Below are 17,219 nucleotides of genomic sequence, written 5' to 3'. Positions count from 1 at the left end.
ATGTTGTTCAAGTTTTTATCCTTACTGATTTTTGTAATCTTTTTTCCTGTTATTGAGAAAAGTGTGTTAAAAATCTCCAACTGTGATTTTTTTTTAAAAAAGGTTTTATTTATTTGTTTATTTGACAGAGAAAGAGAAAGAGAGCGAGCACAAGTGGGGGAGCCACAGGGGGAGAACAAGAAGCAGGTTCCCTGCTGAACAGGGAGCCCCATGCTGGGCTTGATCCCAGGACCCCGGATCATGACCAGACCTGAGGGCAGGCACTTAACTGACTGATCTGTGATTTTGGATAACTTTTGATTATCTGAGCTTCTGATTTTTGGATAACTGTGATTTTGGATAATTTTTTTCCTCTTTGTAGTTTTGACGGTTTTTTGCTTTACTTTGAGGCTGTTCTTAGGTGCATACAGATTTAGAATTATTATCTCTTTCTGAAGAATTGAATCTCTCATAGTTAAAGTTTCCTTTTTTTTTTTTTTATCTCTGGTTAATGTTTTTTGCTTTTACTAATACTTTGTTTAATATTTCTGTATGTTTTAGATGTGCTGTGGGTTTTTTCTTAATCTAGTACCTGTGTTTTACTGGACTATTTAGTACATTTACATTTTATGGGGCTGTTGATATGCGTGGGTTCTCATCTACCTTCTTATTTAGTGCTTTTTGTTCTGCCAGTTCTGTGTTTTGTTTTTTTCCCTTAGTTAATTCCTTTGGAATTTGTTACTGTTTTAATTTTCTCTCTTATAACTTTGGAACATATTTAATAGGCTTTTATTACTGCTTTCCTGGTTACTTTAGATATTTCAATATCTTTCACTTAGCAGTGTCTTATATTAATTGGTACTTTTATCCTCTTCCTGGACAATAGAAGACCTCAGAACACTTCAACTCCATTTAACCCCATCTCATCTTTTTTAGGATTGTTATACCCCAGATGTTATACAAGCCATGTCCTATACTGTCAAATGAATTTAGGTCAGTGGCTGTTGAGTCTGGAGGCATTCTGGTATCGTCTGGGGAACTTTTGCAAAACACAGATGGCTGGCTCCAATTCAGACAAATGACATCTGGGTCTCTTGGGGTCCAGCATTAGTATTTCCTAAAAACTCCTCAGGTAATTCAAGTCTGTGGTAAGATTGAGAGCCTCTGATTTAGATTTCCATAGTTATTGTTCTCATTATTTTTTATGCCTCTTATGTCTCTGCCTTTTCCTAGATAAATTTTGTCTTCCAAAACACTTTAGAATTTTCTTAAGGGTGGGTTGGCTGGTGTCACATTCTTTTACCAGATGTCTTTTTCTTGCAAGATAGGTTCATTGGGAATAGAATTTCTTTCATCATCTTAAAGTGCTTACTCCATTCCTGATACTTTATGGTACCAATATCCTGATATTGAATGTTACCAATAACTTACTGGAATTTATTGTCAGCATAATTATCCTCCTTTGAAGATAATGTGTTTCTAAGTCTCTGTCTACTTTTAAGCTTTTCTCTTTGAATCTGGTTTTCAGCAATTTTGCTATTATATACTTAGGTGTAATTTTTTAAAAAAAGTACCCTCCTTGGGGCTCAGTCAGTTAAATGTCTGCTCTTGACTTAAGCCCAGGTCATGATCTTGGGGTCTTGAGATCAAGACCCGCATTGGGTTCTGTGCTGGGCATGGACCCTACTTAATATTCTCTCTCATCCGCTCTCTCTGCCCCTCCCCACTTGAGTGCTTGCTCTCTTTCCCAGTAAATAAATAAATAAATAAATAAACAAATAAATAAATAAATAAATTCTTATAGAGCTTCTTGCGTTTGTGGTTTGATGCCTTTCATCAGTCTTAGAAAATTCCCAGCCATTTTTTGTTTTTTTTTAGTATTTAAATATTGTTTCTGCCTAATACTCTCCTTTCCTGTGGGACTCCAGAAACAAACATCTTAGACGTTGTCACTGTGTCCTCTGTGTCTCTCCATGCCTCGTTTGATAGATTTTCTTCTGGCCCATCTTTCTGTTATACTAATACTTTTTTCAGCTATATCTGATCTTCCTTGAAGTCCATCCGTCAAGTTCTTAATTTCAGTTATTGTAGTTTCAGTCTTATAATTAAAAAATTTTTTTAAAGATTTTATTTATGTATTTGCCAGAGAGAGAGCACAAGAAGGGGGAATGGCAGGCAGAGGGAGAAGTAGGCTCCTCACTGACCTGAGCCGAAGGCAGTTGCCTAACCAACTGAGCCACCTAGTCGTCCCCATAATTAAAACATTTTTAAATTGTTTTTAGATCACAGCCAAAATTCTCAATTTTTGTCTTCGGTGTCTTTGAACATGGTAAATATAGTTTGTATATGTCTGATAATTCCAGTATCTTAGGGTCCCTATGGGGTTTTTTTTGTTTTTGTTTTTTACTATGATCTGTTTCTTTTTGTTTTCATTCATGTTATCTTGTCTCCTTTTCTGTCAAATTATTTTTGATTATGTGCCAGACATTTTATTTACACAGATGTCTTATAGACGAATTTGAGGCCTAAACTAATGTTCTACTGCAAGGAACATTCCATTTGCTTCTTCCTGAAGCTTGGCGACGCTAGCAATCCAGGAACTCCTTTTCATTTCATGGATTTTGGTTATTGGAAGCTGAGCTGCAGTCTCTGGGAAGGCCTGTCAGTTTCTAGAATACGATTCTTGGTTCAGCCTGCTTTGTAGTATCAGCTGTGGATCTTCAGGCTTTCCAAGTATACTTCCCTTCCCCTTTTCCCTTTAGTCCTTCCCTTCCCGGTCCCTTTCCCTTTAGTCCTTCTATGCATCAGAAGCACTACTCAGCTACTCTCCTGAGAGTCTTTCAGCTTCCCCAGAGAGAGAAAGTTGTGCAAGCTGTGCCTGTCTCCCTGAGCCTTTATCCTCCCCTGAATATTGACCCATTTAAATCTTATCAGATCGCTGCTGCCATGAGCAGGTGGCTCCATGTTCTGTGTTGCTCTTCTAGTTGTCCTCATTAAGGGTAGTTGGTCTGAATTACCTAGTTGGCCGTAACTGGAAGTTAATTCCCTTGAAATTAGATATTTACTGGGAACTTGTAGAGAAAAACCTATGTGAATTAAGAAGTTAGGGAAGAAGAATAGACAGCAGGAATAGAGTAGCAGATTCTGGTGGTTATTGGAGCAATAATAATGAGAGTTCTATTTGTGGTATGGTTACTACGTATATAATGTTTTACATATATTCATTGAAACCTTGTAACAGTCCTGAGAAAGGAACTATGATTATCCTTGTTTTACAGATGCAGGAACTGGGGAATGTACAGGTAAAGTAACTTGACCAAGGTCACAAATCAGTAAGTGATGAACTGGTTCCCAAGTTTGTGTGAACTGGTGGAGCCGATGGCCTGGGTCAAATCCCTGGGGAAGGGATAGCTGAGGTTGGCATGGGAGTACCAAATGTCTCCAGAGAAGGTTATCAGACAGTCAACATTTATTTTTTTTTAATTTGTTTATTTTTGTAAGGTTTTATTGTTATTTCAGTTATCATACAGTATAATATTAGTTTCAGTAAAAATATGGGACGCTTCACAAATTTGCGTGTCATCCTTGTGCAGGGGCCATGCTAATCTTCTCTGTATCGTCCCAACTTTAGTATATGTGCTGCTGAAGCGAGCTCCCGACAGTCATCATTTAGGTAAAACATTGCAGTCGGAGATTCTTAGCAGTCAGAAAGTCAAGGGAAAACTCTTCTGAGGCCCTTAGTTTGTCCACCATCAGACCATTAGCAGTAATTGTCCATCACGACTCGGATGTGTATGATCTCTCTCAGGAACCTATTTGTCCCTTCTTAAAATCTTTGATTAAAAATGGCTGAGATTCTGGGGCACCTGGTTGGCTCAGTTGGAAGAACATGCAACTCGTGATCTTGGGGTCATGAGTTCAAGCCCCACGTTGGATGTAGAGATCACTTAAAAAAAAAAATATATATATATATGTTTAAAAAAATGACTGAGAGTCTAAATTGACTCTTTACAAATGATTATTAAGGTGACCCTTAGTGCGTGTATGTGTTAAAGAAGAAATACATGGTCATTGTGAAAAATTTAGAAAAGACAGGTAAGGCAAAACAAACCAAAACAGAAATTAACCAATTAAAGAATTAAATAATTTACCATTTAGATAAATAACTTATTTTTCCACTCTTGTTTTTTATACATCTTAATTTTTTAAGAAGTGGATTCCCCTTTATATGTTTATAATCTGTTCTTCCTCCCCCTTCACATTTTGAATAACTTTCCAGGACATTAAATATTTCACATCACTTTCAGTTGAATCATCCTTTATGGTTTGGGGCTTTTGAACTCCCTGCATTTAAAAAAATTTTTTAAATTTAATTTTTAAAAAATATTTACTTATTTGACAGAGAGCACAAGCAGGGGGAGCAGCAGGCAGAGGGAGAGAGAGAAGCAGGCTCCCCACTGATCAGGGAGTCTTATGTGGGGCTCCATCCCAGGACCCTGGGATCATGACATGAGCCGAAGGCCGACGCTTAACCAACTGAGCCACCCAGGCGCCCCTGAACTGCCTGCATTTTAAAAAACTTTATTATTATTACTATTTTTAGCTGATGTTACTAAAAAGTAACATGATTAAGATAGAACAGAACACACGTACTACATATTGGTGCATTTGGAAATTAGTTTAAAGAAAGGAGTTACAGTCACTTAGCTGTTCAGTAAATGCCCCAGAGCCCTTCTCTCCTTGTGTCCTGAGGCCAGCACACTAAGGGGACATCCACCTGGGCAGGGCCACCCTTCCAAGGCTTAGGAACTCTACAAGAGGGAGTGGGGTAGGAGAAGAGCACCAGAACAGACCCGCCTGTCAGGGTTCTCTGTGCATTCTGGCAGCTGGACTTCACCATGGAGGTCTTGCCCGGCCAGGGGACAGTGTATACCTGGAAAGAGCAGAACGCATGTCCCACCCTCCCCCCTTCCCTCCCTCTTTTCCTCTCTTTTCTCTTTCTCTCTCTCTCTTTTTCTTTTTAAAGATTTTATTTGTTAGAGAAGAATTTGGGGGAGGAGCAGAAGCAGGCTCCCCTCTGAGCAGGGAGCCCGACGTGGGGCTCAGTCCCAGGACCCCGGAATCATGACTGAGCCGAAAGGCAGATGCCCCCAGAGCATTTTCTTCATCAGGTGTGGCTGGTCATGAAAGGGACGGCTGCCCAGGTTGGGCTAGGACTTGGTATATCTGGTTTGGCCAGTCTCCACGTCCAAGAAGTAGTTCATCCCAGCCACCACACGCTTATGGGCGAGCACCACCCGGAGTGCACAGCTGTGGGACATGTCCTTGCTCGCCTGCTGCAAGTCCTGCTTGCTGACATGGCCAGCGTCCCATGGGGCTCCCACCATTGGAGACTTGCTCCTGCTCATGTCAGGGTCAGAGCCAGGGTAGCCAGCAGGGTGCACAGGGACCCCGCCACGGTGTGCTCAGAGGCGCATGAAGCTCAGAGGGGAGTGTCCCAGCAGTGGCCCTCCCTGCATTTTTAAATGTACAATATTTATCCCCCCAAGTTGCCTTCTGTACCCTGAATAATAGTGCTTAAGCTGAGGCACAAACATTTCCAGTTACTGCAGAATACTGTTTACTAGTCAGTGGTTGGATATTTGCAGTATTGGAATTACAGTTTGAATATATGATTGCATTTTGCCCTTATTTTATACGAATGAGCAAATGGGAAGCAAAGTGCTTATTGTATTGATAAAAAGCACATGGTGTAATGTATTCGTACTTCTTTGGTGCTTTCTGGAGAGTCTTTGAAGTTAGGTGAACACTCAGTGGGCTCAATTATGTAGGAAAAGTGAGGGAATGTTTTTATGTATCTTATTATTCCTACTTTTAAAAAAGATTTAATTTGAGAGAGAGAGTGCATGTGTGAGAGAATGAGCAAGCATGGGGGAGAGGGACAGAGGGAGAGGGAGAAGCAGACTTCTCACAGAGAAGGGGAGTCGGACACAGGGCTTGATCCCAGGACCCTGGGATCATGACCTGAGCAGAAGGCAGACACTAAACCGACTGAGCCACCCAGGCACCCCTTTATTACTTTTTTTTTTTCCTTTCAATTTTAGCCTCCAGGCCCAACCTGGGATTTGAACTCATGACCCTGAGATCAAGAGGTGCATGCTCTTCTGACTGAGCCAGCCAGGCACCCCTATGACGGAATGTTTTTAGATTCTGGAATTAAGTTTTCAAGGATATTTTTTGTCCTGAAAGACTGGAAGTAATTGAGATTTGTAGAAATCATTACCTTTTTAATAGCAGAACCCCAAAGAACATGCATATCTTTGAACTTGCCCATTTTTTCAGAAATATATATAAAAGCAGTATCTTCCTATTCTGTAATTTATCTATAATTTATTTAATTCATTCCTTTACAATTAGATATTCATATTTCTGGCTTTTCTCTATTGTAAACGATATGCAATGGATGTTGCCTTTTTTTTTTTTATCATTTTAGCTGTATCTCAAATTGACATTTAAAAGAACCTTTGTAATAACTTGTTCTAAATTTGAAGACTTCCCGTGGTAATTGGTTCATGTGAAGTTCTTCAGTCATCATTATTAGCCCATATTTATTAAATTGCTGTATGCAGGGCACTGTGACCGCACAAATAACACTATAGCTGAAAGCAGCACATAGTTACTAAAATGATAAATGAAAGAAGCCTTTTATGTTGTTGGAAAAATGATAGTCAACACTTCTCCAGGCTTTTAAAATAGATGATTTTAGTCCAGTTTATCTTTTTTAAAAACCTTATTTCTAGGCTTTACTTCCAGGTATTTTACATATGTCAGCCTGAATATATAAAAATTTCTCTAACTGAAATTTCTTTTCTTTCTTTTTTCTTTTTTTTAGAGAGGGATCATACCCACATGTGTGTGGGGGGGAGCAGGGAGAGGGAGCGGGGAGCAGGAGAGCGAGAATTAAGCAGGCTCCCCGCCCAGCATGGAGCCCGACACAGAGCTCCATCTCACAACCCTGAGATCATGGCCGGAGCTAAAATCCAGAGCTGAAATCCGGAGTTGGACGCTTAACCAATTGAGCCACCCAGGCGCCCCATAAATTGTTTTTTGGTAACATACATAACATAAAAATGGTTAAAGTGGTCAATTTTAAGTGTATAGTTCAGTGGCATTAAGTATGTTCACAGTGCCCTGCAACTATCAGCACTGTCCATTTCCAGAACTTTTCATCTTTCAAACAGAGACTCTGTACCTATTACACATGAACTCCTGTCTCTCCCTGGCTCCAACCCCCACCCCCGCAAACCTCTCTTTTGAACTTGCTGATTCTTATAAATGTTCTTCTAAAGCATTAGAATGTTCTTAAAGTAAATGTATCAGAATGGCATTCCTCTTTAAAGCCGAATGATATTCCCTTGTGTGTATATATACCGCATTCTGTTATTCATTCATCTGTTGATGGACATTTGGGATGTTTCCACTCTTTGGCTGTTGTGAATACTGCTGCTGTAAACATGGGTGTACTTGTATCTAAGTTCTGTTTCAATTCTTTTGGGTATGTACTGGAAAGTGGAATTGTTGGATCATATAGAAAGTCTTGGTGGAACTTTTTGGGAACTGTGAACTGTTTTCCATAGTGGCTGCCCCATCTTACATTCTCACCATCAACGTGCAAGGGTTCTAATTTCTCCACATTCTCGCCAGCGGTTGTTTCTATTTTTTGGGATAGCCATCTTAATGGATGTGAAGTGGTCTCTCATGGTGATTTTCATTTCCATAAAGCTTAGGGATGTGGAGCATCTTTTCATGTTGGCCATTTGTGTATCTTTGGAGAAATGTTTATTCAAGTCTTGCACATTTTTGATTTGGGTTTTTGTTGTTGAGTTGCAGGAGTTCTTTATATGTTCTGAATATTCATCCCTTATCAGATAGGTGGCTTGCAAATATTTTCTCCCATTCTTTGGGTCGTCTTCACTCTCTTGATAGTGTCCTTTGTACAGAAGTTTTTAATTTTGATAAAGTCCAGTTTAGCTGTTGTGCGTGTGTGTGTTTGGTGTCATTATCTAAGGAATCCTTGCCAAATAAAATGTGAAGATTTGCCCTTCATGTTTTCTTTTAATATTTTTATCTTATGGGGCACCTGGGTGGCTGATTGGGTTAAGTGTCTGACTTTGGCTCAGGTCATGATCTCAGGGTTCAGGGATCGAGCCCCACGTCAGGCTCTGCTACCCTCAGAGTTTTGTCTTTTTAGCTTCTGTGTTTAGGTCTTTGATCCATTTTGAGTTGATTTTTGTTTGTGGTTTAAAGTAAGGGTCCAACTTCATTCTTTTGCTGGTGACTGTCCAGTTTTCCCAGCAGTGTTTGTCGAAAGCCTGTCCTTTCCCTGTTGAATGGTCTTGGCACCCTCGTCAAAAATCATCTGGTTATATATGCAGGAGTTTGTTTCTGAGTTCTCCCTTCTGTGTGTCCATTTTTATGCTAGTAACACACTGTTTTGATGACTAGAGGTAGCTTTGTGGTAAGTTTTGAAGTCAGAAAGTTTAAGTCTTCCAACTTCATTCTTTTTGAGTGTGAGATTCCATATGAATTTTAAAATTTCTAAAAAAATTTCTGCAAAAAATACTTGGGATTCTGATAGGAATTGCACTGAACTGGTAGATAATACTTTGAGTAGTATTGTCAATATTAAGTCTTTAGGTCTTTAACCTAAATTTCTATAATCAAATTTTTTATAATGGACATATGATTAATTTTAGCTTGTGCTATAACTTCTGTATGTTAGGTGTTTGATGACTTTTAGGATTCTGAAATTAACTGTCACCCCTACTCAGTGTGATTCCTGGTACATAACTGCTGGATGGAGATGGAAAACCTGCCATCTGCATGTGGCCTAGACTTCTGTTTTTTTTTTTTTTTTTTTTTTAAACTTAGTCTTTTTTTTTTGTTTTTTTTTTAAAGATTTTATTTATTTATTTGACAGAGAGACAGCCAGCCAGATAGGGAACACAAGCAGGGGGAGTGGGAGAGGAAGAAACAGGCTCCCAGCGGAGGAGCCTGATGTGGAGCTCGATCCCATAACGCCGGGATCATAACGCCGGGATCACGCCCTGAGCCGAAGGCAGACGCTTAATGACTGCGCTACCCAGGCGCCCCTGGACTTCTGTTTTCCTTGGTTCTCACCATGTTGGGCTTCATTGTATTTTAAATTCAAATTGAAAATCACCATTTCCAGGGTGCCTGGCTGGCTCAGCTGACGGAGCATTCGACTCTTGATCTCAGGGTTGTGAGTTTGAGTCCCACGTTGGGTGTAGAGATCACTTAAAAATAAAATCTTTAAAAAAAAATCCCATCACTTCCAAATAACATGGTTTTTTTGTTAAAATTCCTTTCCAGTTTTTAAAAAATTGGAAGATCTGGCAGCCCTTGGCACACTCAAGTAGCACCAGCCTCCTTTAGATGGAAAGGAGACTCTGGTTTTCTTGAGGAAGGTTGAATGTGGGTTGCCATTTTTGTCTTATATTCTGTCTGCTGCTGTCACCTCTCTGTTATTCATAGACAGAGTTTTAAACCTTGTTGAAAAGAGGAGAAAGAGAAAGTTGGATTGAAATTATCTCTTGCAATAAATGTTTATTGCTCATGGCAGATTTCAGCTGACCTGAAAACCACCTTTCATAACAGAATCTTCTTTGATGGTCTGGTTGGACTCTGCCCTGCCCCCACTCCCTTTGGAAGATGATTTCTGCTTAATGCTGTATAAATGTTTTTCCTTATAGCAGCTCCTTTTTTTTTTTTTTTTCTTTTAAGTAATGCCCACACACAATGTGGGGATCAGAGTCACGACTCTGAGATCAAGAGTTGCATGCTGTACCGACTGGGCGAGCCAGGCACCTCTTCTTACAGTAACTCTTAAGAAGAATGAGGCTTGATTAGATTCCTCAGAATCTACATTAATAAAATATCCTGCTGAGCTATCATTATGAAAGATTAATTTTGTGAATTGATACAAGTCATTGAGACTGAAGATTGGTTAGTGTTGTTTTTAAACAATAGAAATAGTAATCAGGAGAGATTAAAATCAGATTAAAATGTTTTAAGTATTGATTTTGAAAGATTAGATGCAAAACCTGGTAAGCTCGTAGCCAAGCTGAGCCATTACATGTGGTTTTATGTATGTGTATGTAGTGAGTGAAGAAGTTGAACTTGTCACAGAGTAATGGAAGTGAAGGCATATTGTACATTTAGTGGATGAATGGATTTCATTAAAATATCTCTATGGTAATCTGATATTATGAGAGCAGCATTTTGTATCTATCTCCAAGAAGCTATAGGAAATAGAACATAAACTTCAAGTCCCATTTGAGATAATAATGGTTGCTTCAGTACACATTATTATTTTTATTAAAGATTTTATTTGAGAGAGAACGAGCAAGGGAGGGGGGAGGGGCAGAGGGAGAGGGAAAGAATCCCAAGCAGACTGCATGCTGAACACGGAGCTTGATGCAGTGCTCAATCTTATGACCCCAAGATCATGACTTGAGCCGAAACCAAGTCAGATGCTCAACCGACTGAGCCACCCAGGTACCCGTTATTAAGAAGTTAGTATTATAGGTATAGTATTTTTAGCATTCTTTTTGCTTGGTAATTTGTGAAGATACATTTCTTTTTGATATCATATCAGTGCCATATCCAGTATTTGGGACGTTGGGGGTTTAATGGGCGCAAATGTTTGGAAGAAAGCAAAGAGACAAGTGATCAGAAGGTCAGTAAGGTTACAGTATTTTATACCACCATAGGTTGAGTTCAGTGTTGGCCAAGTAAAATGCTGTGTTAAATATTACTGAGATTAACCTAGGGCCTCTGTGATGTTCTGTAGGCAACTGTTAGCCTTACATACCTTAGGAAATGTTTGAAACCAGTTGTTTTCATAGGGCCAAAGAAGTCCCTTTAACCTAATATGAATACTTGCTTACATACTGGCATTAAGTATTAGAGATGAGTTGCAAAAGAATTCTTTCGTTGACTACTTAACAGCTGTTCCCAAGAGACAAGGTGGGTAAAAGGAGAGTCATTCTAATACATGCCAACCTGGATTGCTCAAATTTGGCTGAGGTACTAAGATACCAGATAGTACTATACATAAATAGCTGCTTGACCTGCTAGTCTTTGAAAGGTTTAAGGTGAACTAGTTCTGATGACTTCGTAAGACTGTTTAGAAGAAAAACGAGAGATTTTTATAGACGAAGTGTGTCTGCTACACAGGTTCTCATACGTGCTGAAAATTACCTCTGTGCCTAAATGCTGAGACGACTTTACAGGGGTGGGCGTGTGGTGGTAAGGGCACCGTGTTGGTAGAAATAATTTTCTGGCAGTGTTTGGGTCGACGTCATTTAGAGGCTAATCTACTGAGGACATATGAACGCTTGTAGTAGAGCTGGTGTTTCATAAACTGGTGTGGTTGTTGGTGCTTTCAAACCATATCAATTTTCACTGGGTGAATTTTTAAGAACTGCTGAATTTGTGTATACATACATATATATGTTTGTGTGTGTTTACATAACACACATGCACATATGGTTGTGGATTGTAGTGATATGTTAGAGAATAAAGGCTTTTTACTATTCGGTGGGACTTTTTAACTGTTTGGGAATTTATAAAATCACTTGAGCAAGGTGGCTGTCAGTTTTTCATCCAAAATACGATGGTTTGGCATTTGCCGATGGTTGCCAAGCTGTCATCTGCCTTTTATTGATTTGCTTTTATGATGTGTTTGAATTCACATTAAAATGGCATGTTATTATAAAGAGTAAGTGATTACACTTGGTCTGGGGAATGTCTGTAAATTATCAAAAGAAAGAGGTTTTTAGCCCAAGGAAAGGATGGTTTGATTGCTCCGGGGGGTGGGGGGGGAAGTATTAGTGGATTTTTAAGAAAATCAGCACTCAGGGGAAGGCTACAAGGGATATGGAAACGTCACAGAGTTTTCCAGAAGAGTTAGCTGAATTTGGAAGTAAGGAATCACTAACTATGTATCTTTGGAAAAATGCCCGACTCCTTCCTTGATGGGATTGACGCATTCATATGTAATGAGTCAGCAATGGGAATCATCCGGGTGTGTAAACTTGAAGGAAATACTAAGGTTTTTAGAGCCACAAAGGGTACTCACGCTTGTTCCAGGGAAGTTTTCCAGGAAAAGATGTCATCTCTCTGGACTTCCTTAGATTTAAGTATTTTAAGAAGCCTCAGCCACTCTAGTCCATGAAGGAAACACTCCAAAAGAACTTTCATGATCGAAATACTTAAGTTGTTTATAACAGCGTTTGTGTCTGCTCTTCTTTCTCTTATTTTCGTATTTGTTCAGGAATAGACTCCCAATTTATAAAGTTACACCATAGAAACGGGGTACCATCACTGCACCTTTTATTTGGGCTTAACTTTTAACTGTCGTTTAGGAACCAGTCAGACAGCAGTTGGGGACCTCCTGTATGACAGAGTTTAAGAAGCTTTCCTTCTTTATTAGGATTATTTTGTTTACAGAATTGTTTCCCCCACCAAGGCAAGCCTCCGTGCACGTGAGTACTTGTGACTTGTTCATTTGATTATCTGGAGAGCCTACTCTTGTAAGGTCGTTAAAATGTTTACGGACTTAAACCAAAAAGAATTGAATCAGCAATTCCTATGGGATGTGAACATCATATCACATAGGCTCTGTTCTGGTTATTTTTATTGTCTTTGGATGGTCCTTGGATTTTGTTCTGTGGTTGTCAGAGCGTGGAAGAAGGGGAATTTGTTTGTTTGTGTCTCAATGACGGTTCCTTTCATATTTGTGGATCTAAGAAGTTTGGGGGTGGGGGAGAGTGTCTACCTCCCCCCCCCCCCCCCACCAATTGGATAAAACAAGAACTTTGGCTCTTGGCACTTAACCCACTTACAAAACCTATACTGAATCCTCTGTGCCCCCCCCAGCCCCCCCACTTTTAATACTGAATCTCTTAAAAGGAAAAATGTCTCAAGAAATGTCTTTTTCCTAATTCCTGTTCATTATTTTGCTTGTAACCCCCTTGTCTCTTTTGAATAGCTTAACCTCTTCAGGGAAGCTCTGTGGCTCTTAACCCATGTAATTCTTGGCAACCTTAAGATTTCTCAAGGAACCCTCTGAGTACCTACCCCATTCTTCGGCTCGGCTCACCGGAAGCTCTTGCTAGCCTTATCCTTCTTGATGAAAGAAAAGAAAATGCGTTTGCATGGAATGTAAAGGTGAATGAAAAAGGTCACTCAGGTCATGCCTTTTAGCACAATGTTAACTGAACATTGAGCACAGAACTGTCCCACAGAAGTAAATGGAAGCCATGTATATGTAGTTAAAATTTTTTGTAGTTGACATTGTTTTTAAAAACTGAAAAATAGATGGAACCAGGCTGACTCAGTTCATAGAGCACGTGACTCTTGATCTCAGGGTTGTGAATTCAAGCCCCATGTTGAATGTGGAGCCTACTTAAAAAAAAAAAAAAAAAAAAAAGCAAAAGTAGATGAAATTAGTTTGACCATTATATTTTATTTGACCCAATGTGGCTGTGATCTAACCATTTCAATATGTATAATCATGTTATAAAATCAACATGTAATAAAATTGAGATATTTTGCATTAAAAAATTTACATACCAATTCTTTGAAGTTCTACATGTATTTTACATTTATAACCACAGCTCAGCTTAGATGGTAATCTTCATTGGAAATACTTGATTTTTATTTAGATTTCATGAAATTTACATTTGACGAAGTAGACATTCTCAAGTTGTACCAAACACAGATGTTTTCTAATAACTGAGTGGAGTTTTAAAAAAATCCTGTTCCTTTGGTATTTGTGTCTATGTTGACAGAGCTGGTTCATGTTCTTTATTTTATTTTTAAAAAAATACTGATTTGAGAAAAAGTGCGTGAGCAGTGGGGGTGGGAGGGAGGAGCAGAGAGAGAGGGACAAGTGGACTCTGCTGAGTGTGGAGCCCAGCTTGGGGCTCGATCCCATGACCCTGAGATCATGACCTGAGCTGAAATCAAGAGTGGGATGCTTAACTGACTGAGCCACCCAGGAGCCCTTAGAGTCAGTTTCACCTTGAAACAAAAGTATGTAAATTCAGAATGATCATTTAAGTAAATCCACCAGCTCTTGTATCAGCTCAATACTATTAATATCAATTCAAAGGAGCATTGCAAAAATTGGAAAAGCAAGCCTAAATTTAATCAATATCAACCAGCATTCTTCAGATTTTTCTTGTTTTTGTAGCCAGTTCACATCACACTATGCTTTTAATTAAAGTCTTCTGCATATTCGTGTTACAAAATGAATAAATTATTAATTTATATTGTAAAAAGTTTTAGTTTCAACATACATTTTTGTAGCCAAGGCACAAACTTTCCTTTGAACGTTGTATTCATATGCAGTGTGATAGTGATGTGATTTTTATTAGGTTTGCTAGGCCACCGTAACAAAATACCACAGACTGGGTGGTTTAAATGAAGGAATTTGTTTTCTTGCATTTCTAGAGGCTGGAAATCCAAGATCAAGGTGTCAGCAGGGTTAGTTTCTGCCTTGTCTCTGTATCCTCACATGGGCTTTCCCATGTGCAGGAGGGAGAGAGATTGATTTCTGACATATCTTCCTCTTTTCTTTTGCTTGCTTGCTTTCTTTTTCTCTTTCCTTCCTTCCTCCCTCCCTTCCTTCCTTCCTTCCTTCCTTCCTTCCTTCCTTCCTTCCTTCCTTCCTTCCTTGATTTTATTTATTAGAGAGCACACATGAGCAAGAGGGAGAGGGACAAGCAGAGGGGCAAGCAGACTCCTCCATTAAGTAAGGAGCCCGATGTGGGGCTCGATCCCAGGACCTTGAGATCATGTCCTGAGCTGAAGGCAGCCGCTTAACCGACTAAGCCACCCAGGTGCCCCTTCTCCTTTTTAAATGAGGTTGCCCCAGATGATCCTATGGATTCTCTGGGCTTAAAATTCTTTCAACCTGTTATTAAATTGCAAATTCATGATTCCAGCCCACATTATCCTCTGGAGGTCTTGGCCTGTATTTTTGTCTGGTAAATATCTCCACTTTTGCCACTCAGGTGACGTTGGAGTATTTTGAATACAGGGCATCCAAATCTGAGGTCTGTCCATCTCCAGTCCTCTCCTTCCAACCCTCTAAAGTTCCTTTGGTTATTAGCTCCACTGCTCCCTAGTTGCCAGAATTAGGAAGTTGACATCATTTTGACGTTTCTTTCATATCTCTTGTCCACATCCTCTCACCATTTCTCCAGTCTGTCCTTTTTCTAGCCATGCTGGGTGAGTGCAGCAGCTTCCTGACTGACCTCCTTGTCTCTACCTCATCTTCCCGGATGACACCCTTCCACCTTCTGAAATATGCCCATCAAGTCCTACTCGAGCTGGAAGAGAGCCCAAGCCCAGTTTTTCTGGAGGAGAGCTTCTGAAGACTTGGCCCTTCCCCCCACCCCCATAGCTGTTCTCTCCTGGGCCCTGCCCTGTACCTGTCTCCGCTGTAGCTCTTCTCAGATGACACTGCACTCAGTTTCCACTTCCTCACCTCTCATTCATAATGCATGTGTTACACTGTAGTTCTGGGTTTCTCTGTGCCTGGATCCTGTCTCCAAGACTATTAGCTCCCCAGATAGGGATCTTGAGTCTTACTGGTTGACCTGGTGTATTCATGTGCTAGGACTTCTGTAACAAAGTACCACAGATTGAGTGGCTGAAGGAAGAGAAATGTATTGACTGTTCTGGAGGCCAGAAGTCAGGGACCAAGTTGTCGGGACGGTAGGGCGGTGCTCCGTCTGAAAGTGCTGTTGGAAGGGTCTGTTCCAGGCCTCTCTCCTAGCTTCTGGCGGTTCCTTGGCTTTTGGCAGCAGAGCTCCAGTCTTTACATGGCCTTCTCCCTGTGTGTGTGTGTGTGTGTGTGTGTGTGTGTGTGTCCATTTCCCCTTATATAAGGGCATCAGCAGAATTGGATTCCGGGCCCACCATAGTCCAGTAAGACCTCATCTGAATTACATCTGCAATGACCTGATTTCCAGATAACATCACATGTGGAGGTAGTGGGGGTTAGGACTTCAAATATGGGGGTGCTTGGGTGGCACAGCGGTTAAAAGCGTCTGCCTTCGGCTCAGGGCGTGATTCTGGCGTTACAGGATTGAGCCCCACGTCAGGCTCCTCTGCTGGGAGCCTGCTTCTTCCTCTCCCACTCCCCCCTGCTTGTGTTCCCTCTCTCGCTGGCTGTCTCTCTCTCTGTCAAATAAATAAATAAAATCTTTAAAAAAAAAAAAAAAAGGACTTCAAATATGAGTTTTGGTGGGGATACAATTCAACTGATAGTATGTTGACTGTAACATAATTGTAAAGTAATCCAGTGAAAGAATTTTTTAAAAGGTTTTATTTATTTGTCCGAGCGAGAGAGAGAGCACAAGCAGGGTGAGCTGTGCAGGCAGAGGGAGAAGCAGGCTCCCCGCTGAGCAAGGAACCTGATGTGGGACTCGATCCCCGGACTCTGGGATCATGACCTGAGCCAAAGACAGATGCTTAACTGACTGAACCACCCAGGTGTTTCACCCAGTGAAATAATCTTTGAGTAAAGGATCAGACTTTTATTTTCTTAATGGGCATTATGTTTAATCAAAAATAAAAGCCTACGATTTTGTTGTTGGTACTTTCCTATCTCTAGTTTTCAAATATATTCATATTTAGCAGCTTTTGAATTGTTACACCTTAAGAGAGGCAGGTGGATGATTCCGGTTGTTCTGTGTCCTGGTGAGAGAGAGAATGTGGCTTAGCTTTCGATGTATTTAATACATGAATAAGCCAACAAGGACAAAGAACTGGAGAGGAGAGATGTTCACAGAATCTTGAAGACGGAAAGCAGATGGACCCCAGGTAGCAGAGTTATTAGCAGACCAGAAGGAACTGAAATGTAAATGCGGGGGGAGAAGCCAACTAAAAGCAAACTGATTTGCAGAGCAGGACTGGACTGAGGAACAGGAAGTGTCAGGGCTTCTGAGTGGGTGAGGAGGGGTTGAAACTAAGTGTGAGGAATCAGGCCAGGAATACCCCTCTCACTGTGCACCCCGGGGAAAGACTTTTCCCAGTTTTCCTGGGGACAGCAGGCCCGCAGAAGATGAGAGGCTGAGAGGTGACAGGCTCCTTAACTGGGCCACCAGTCCCCTGACAGCGGGCTGGTGGGTCCCAGGCAGGGA

General features: G+C 40.5%; 1 protein-coding gene and 1 non-coding gene across 5 annotated transcripts in view; one reads left to right on the top strand and one right to left on the bottom strand.

Moving 5' to 3' along the window:
• The window catches only part of APLP2 (amyloid beta precursor like protein 2), a 79,701-nt gene that overhangs the window by 12,231 nt on the left and 50,251 nt on the right, over positions 1 to 17,219 (top strand). The gene's annotated exons all lie outside the window — the stretch shown is intronic.
• Positions 3,528 to 3,634, bottom strand: LOC123783205 (U6 spliceosomal RNA). Its single transcript, XR_006777160.1, has one exon. It is a non-coding gene; the product is annotated as a U6 spliceosomal RNA (small nuclear RNA).

Source organism: Ursus americanus, chromosome 16, assembly GCF_024610735.1.
Source record: "Ursus americanus isolate L20-20 chromosome 16, mUrsAme1.1.p, whole genome shotgun sequence".
NCBI lineage: Eukaryota > Metazoa > Chordata > Mammalia > Carnivora > Ursidae > Ursus > Ursus americanus.
This window is presented reverse-complemented; position numbering and strand designations above follow the sequence as displayed.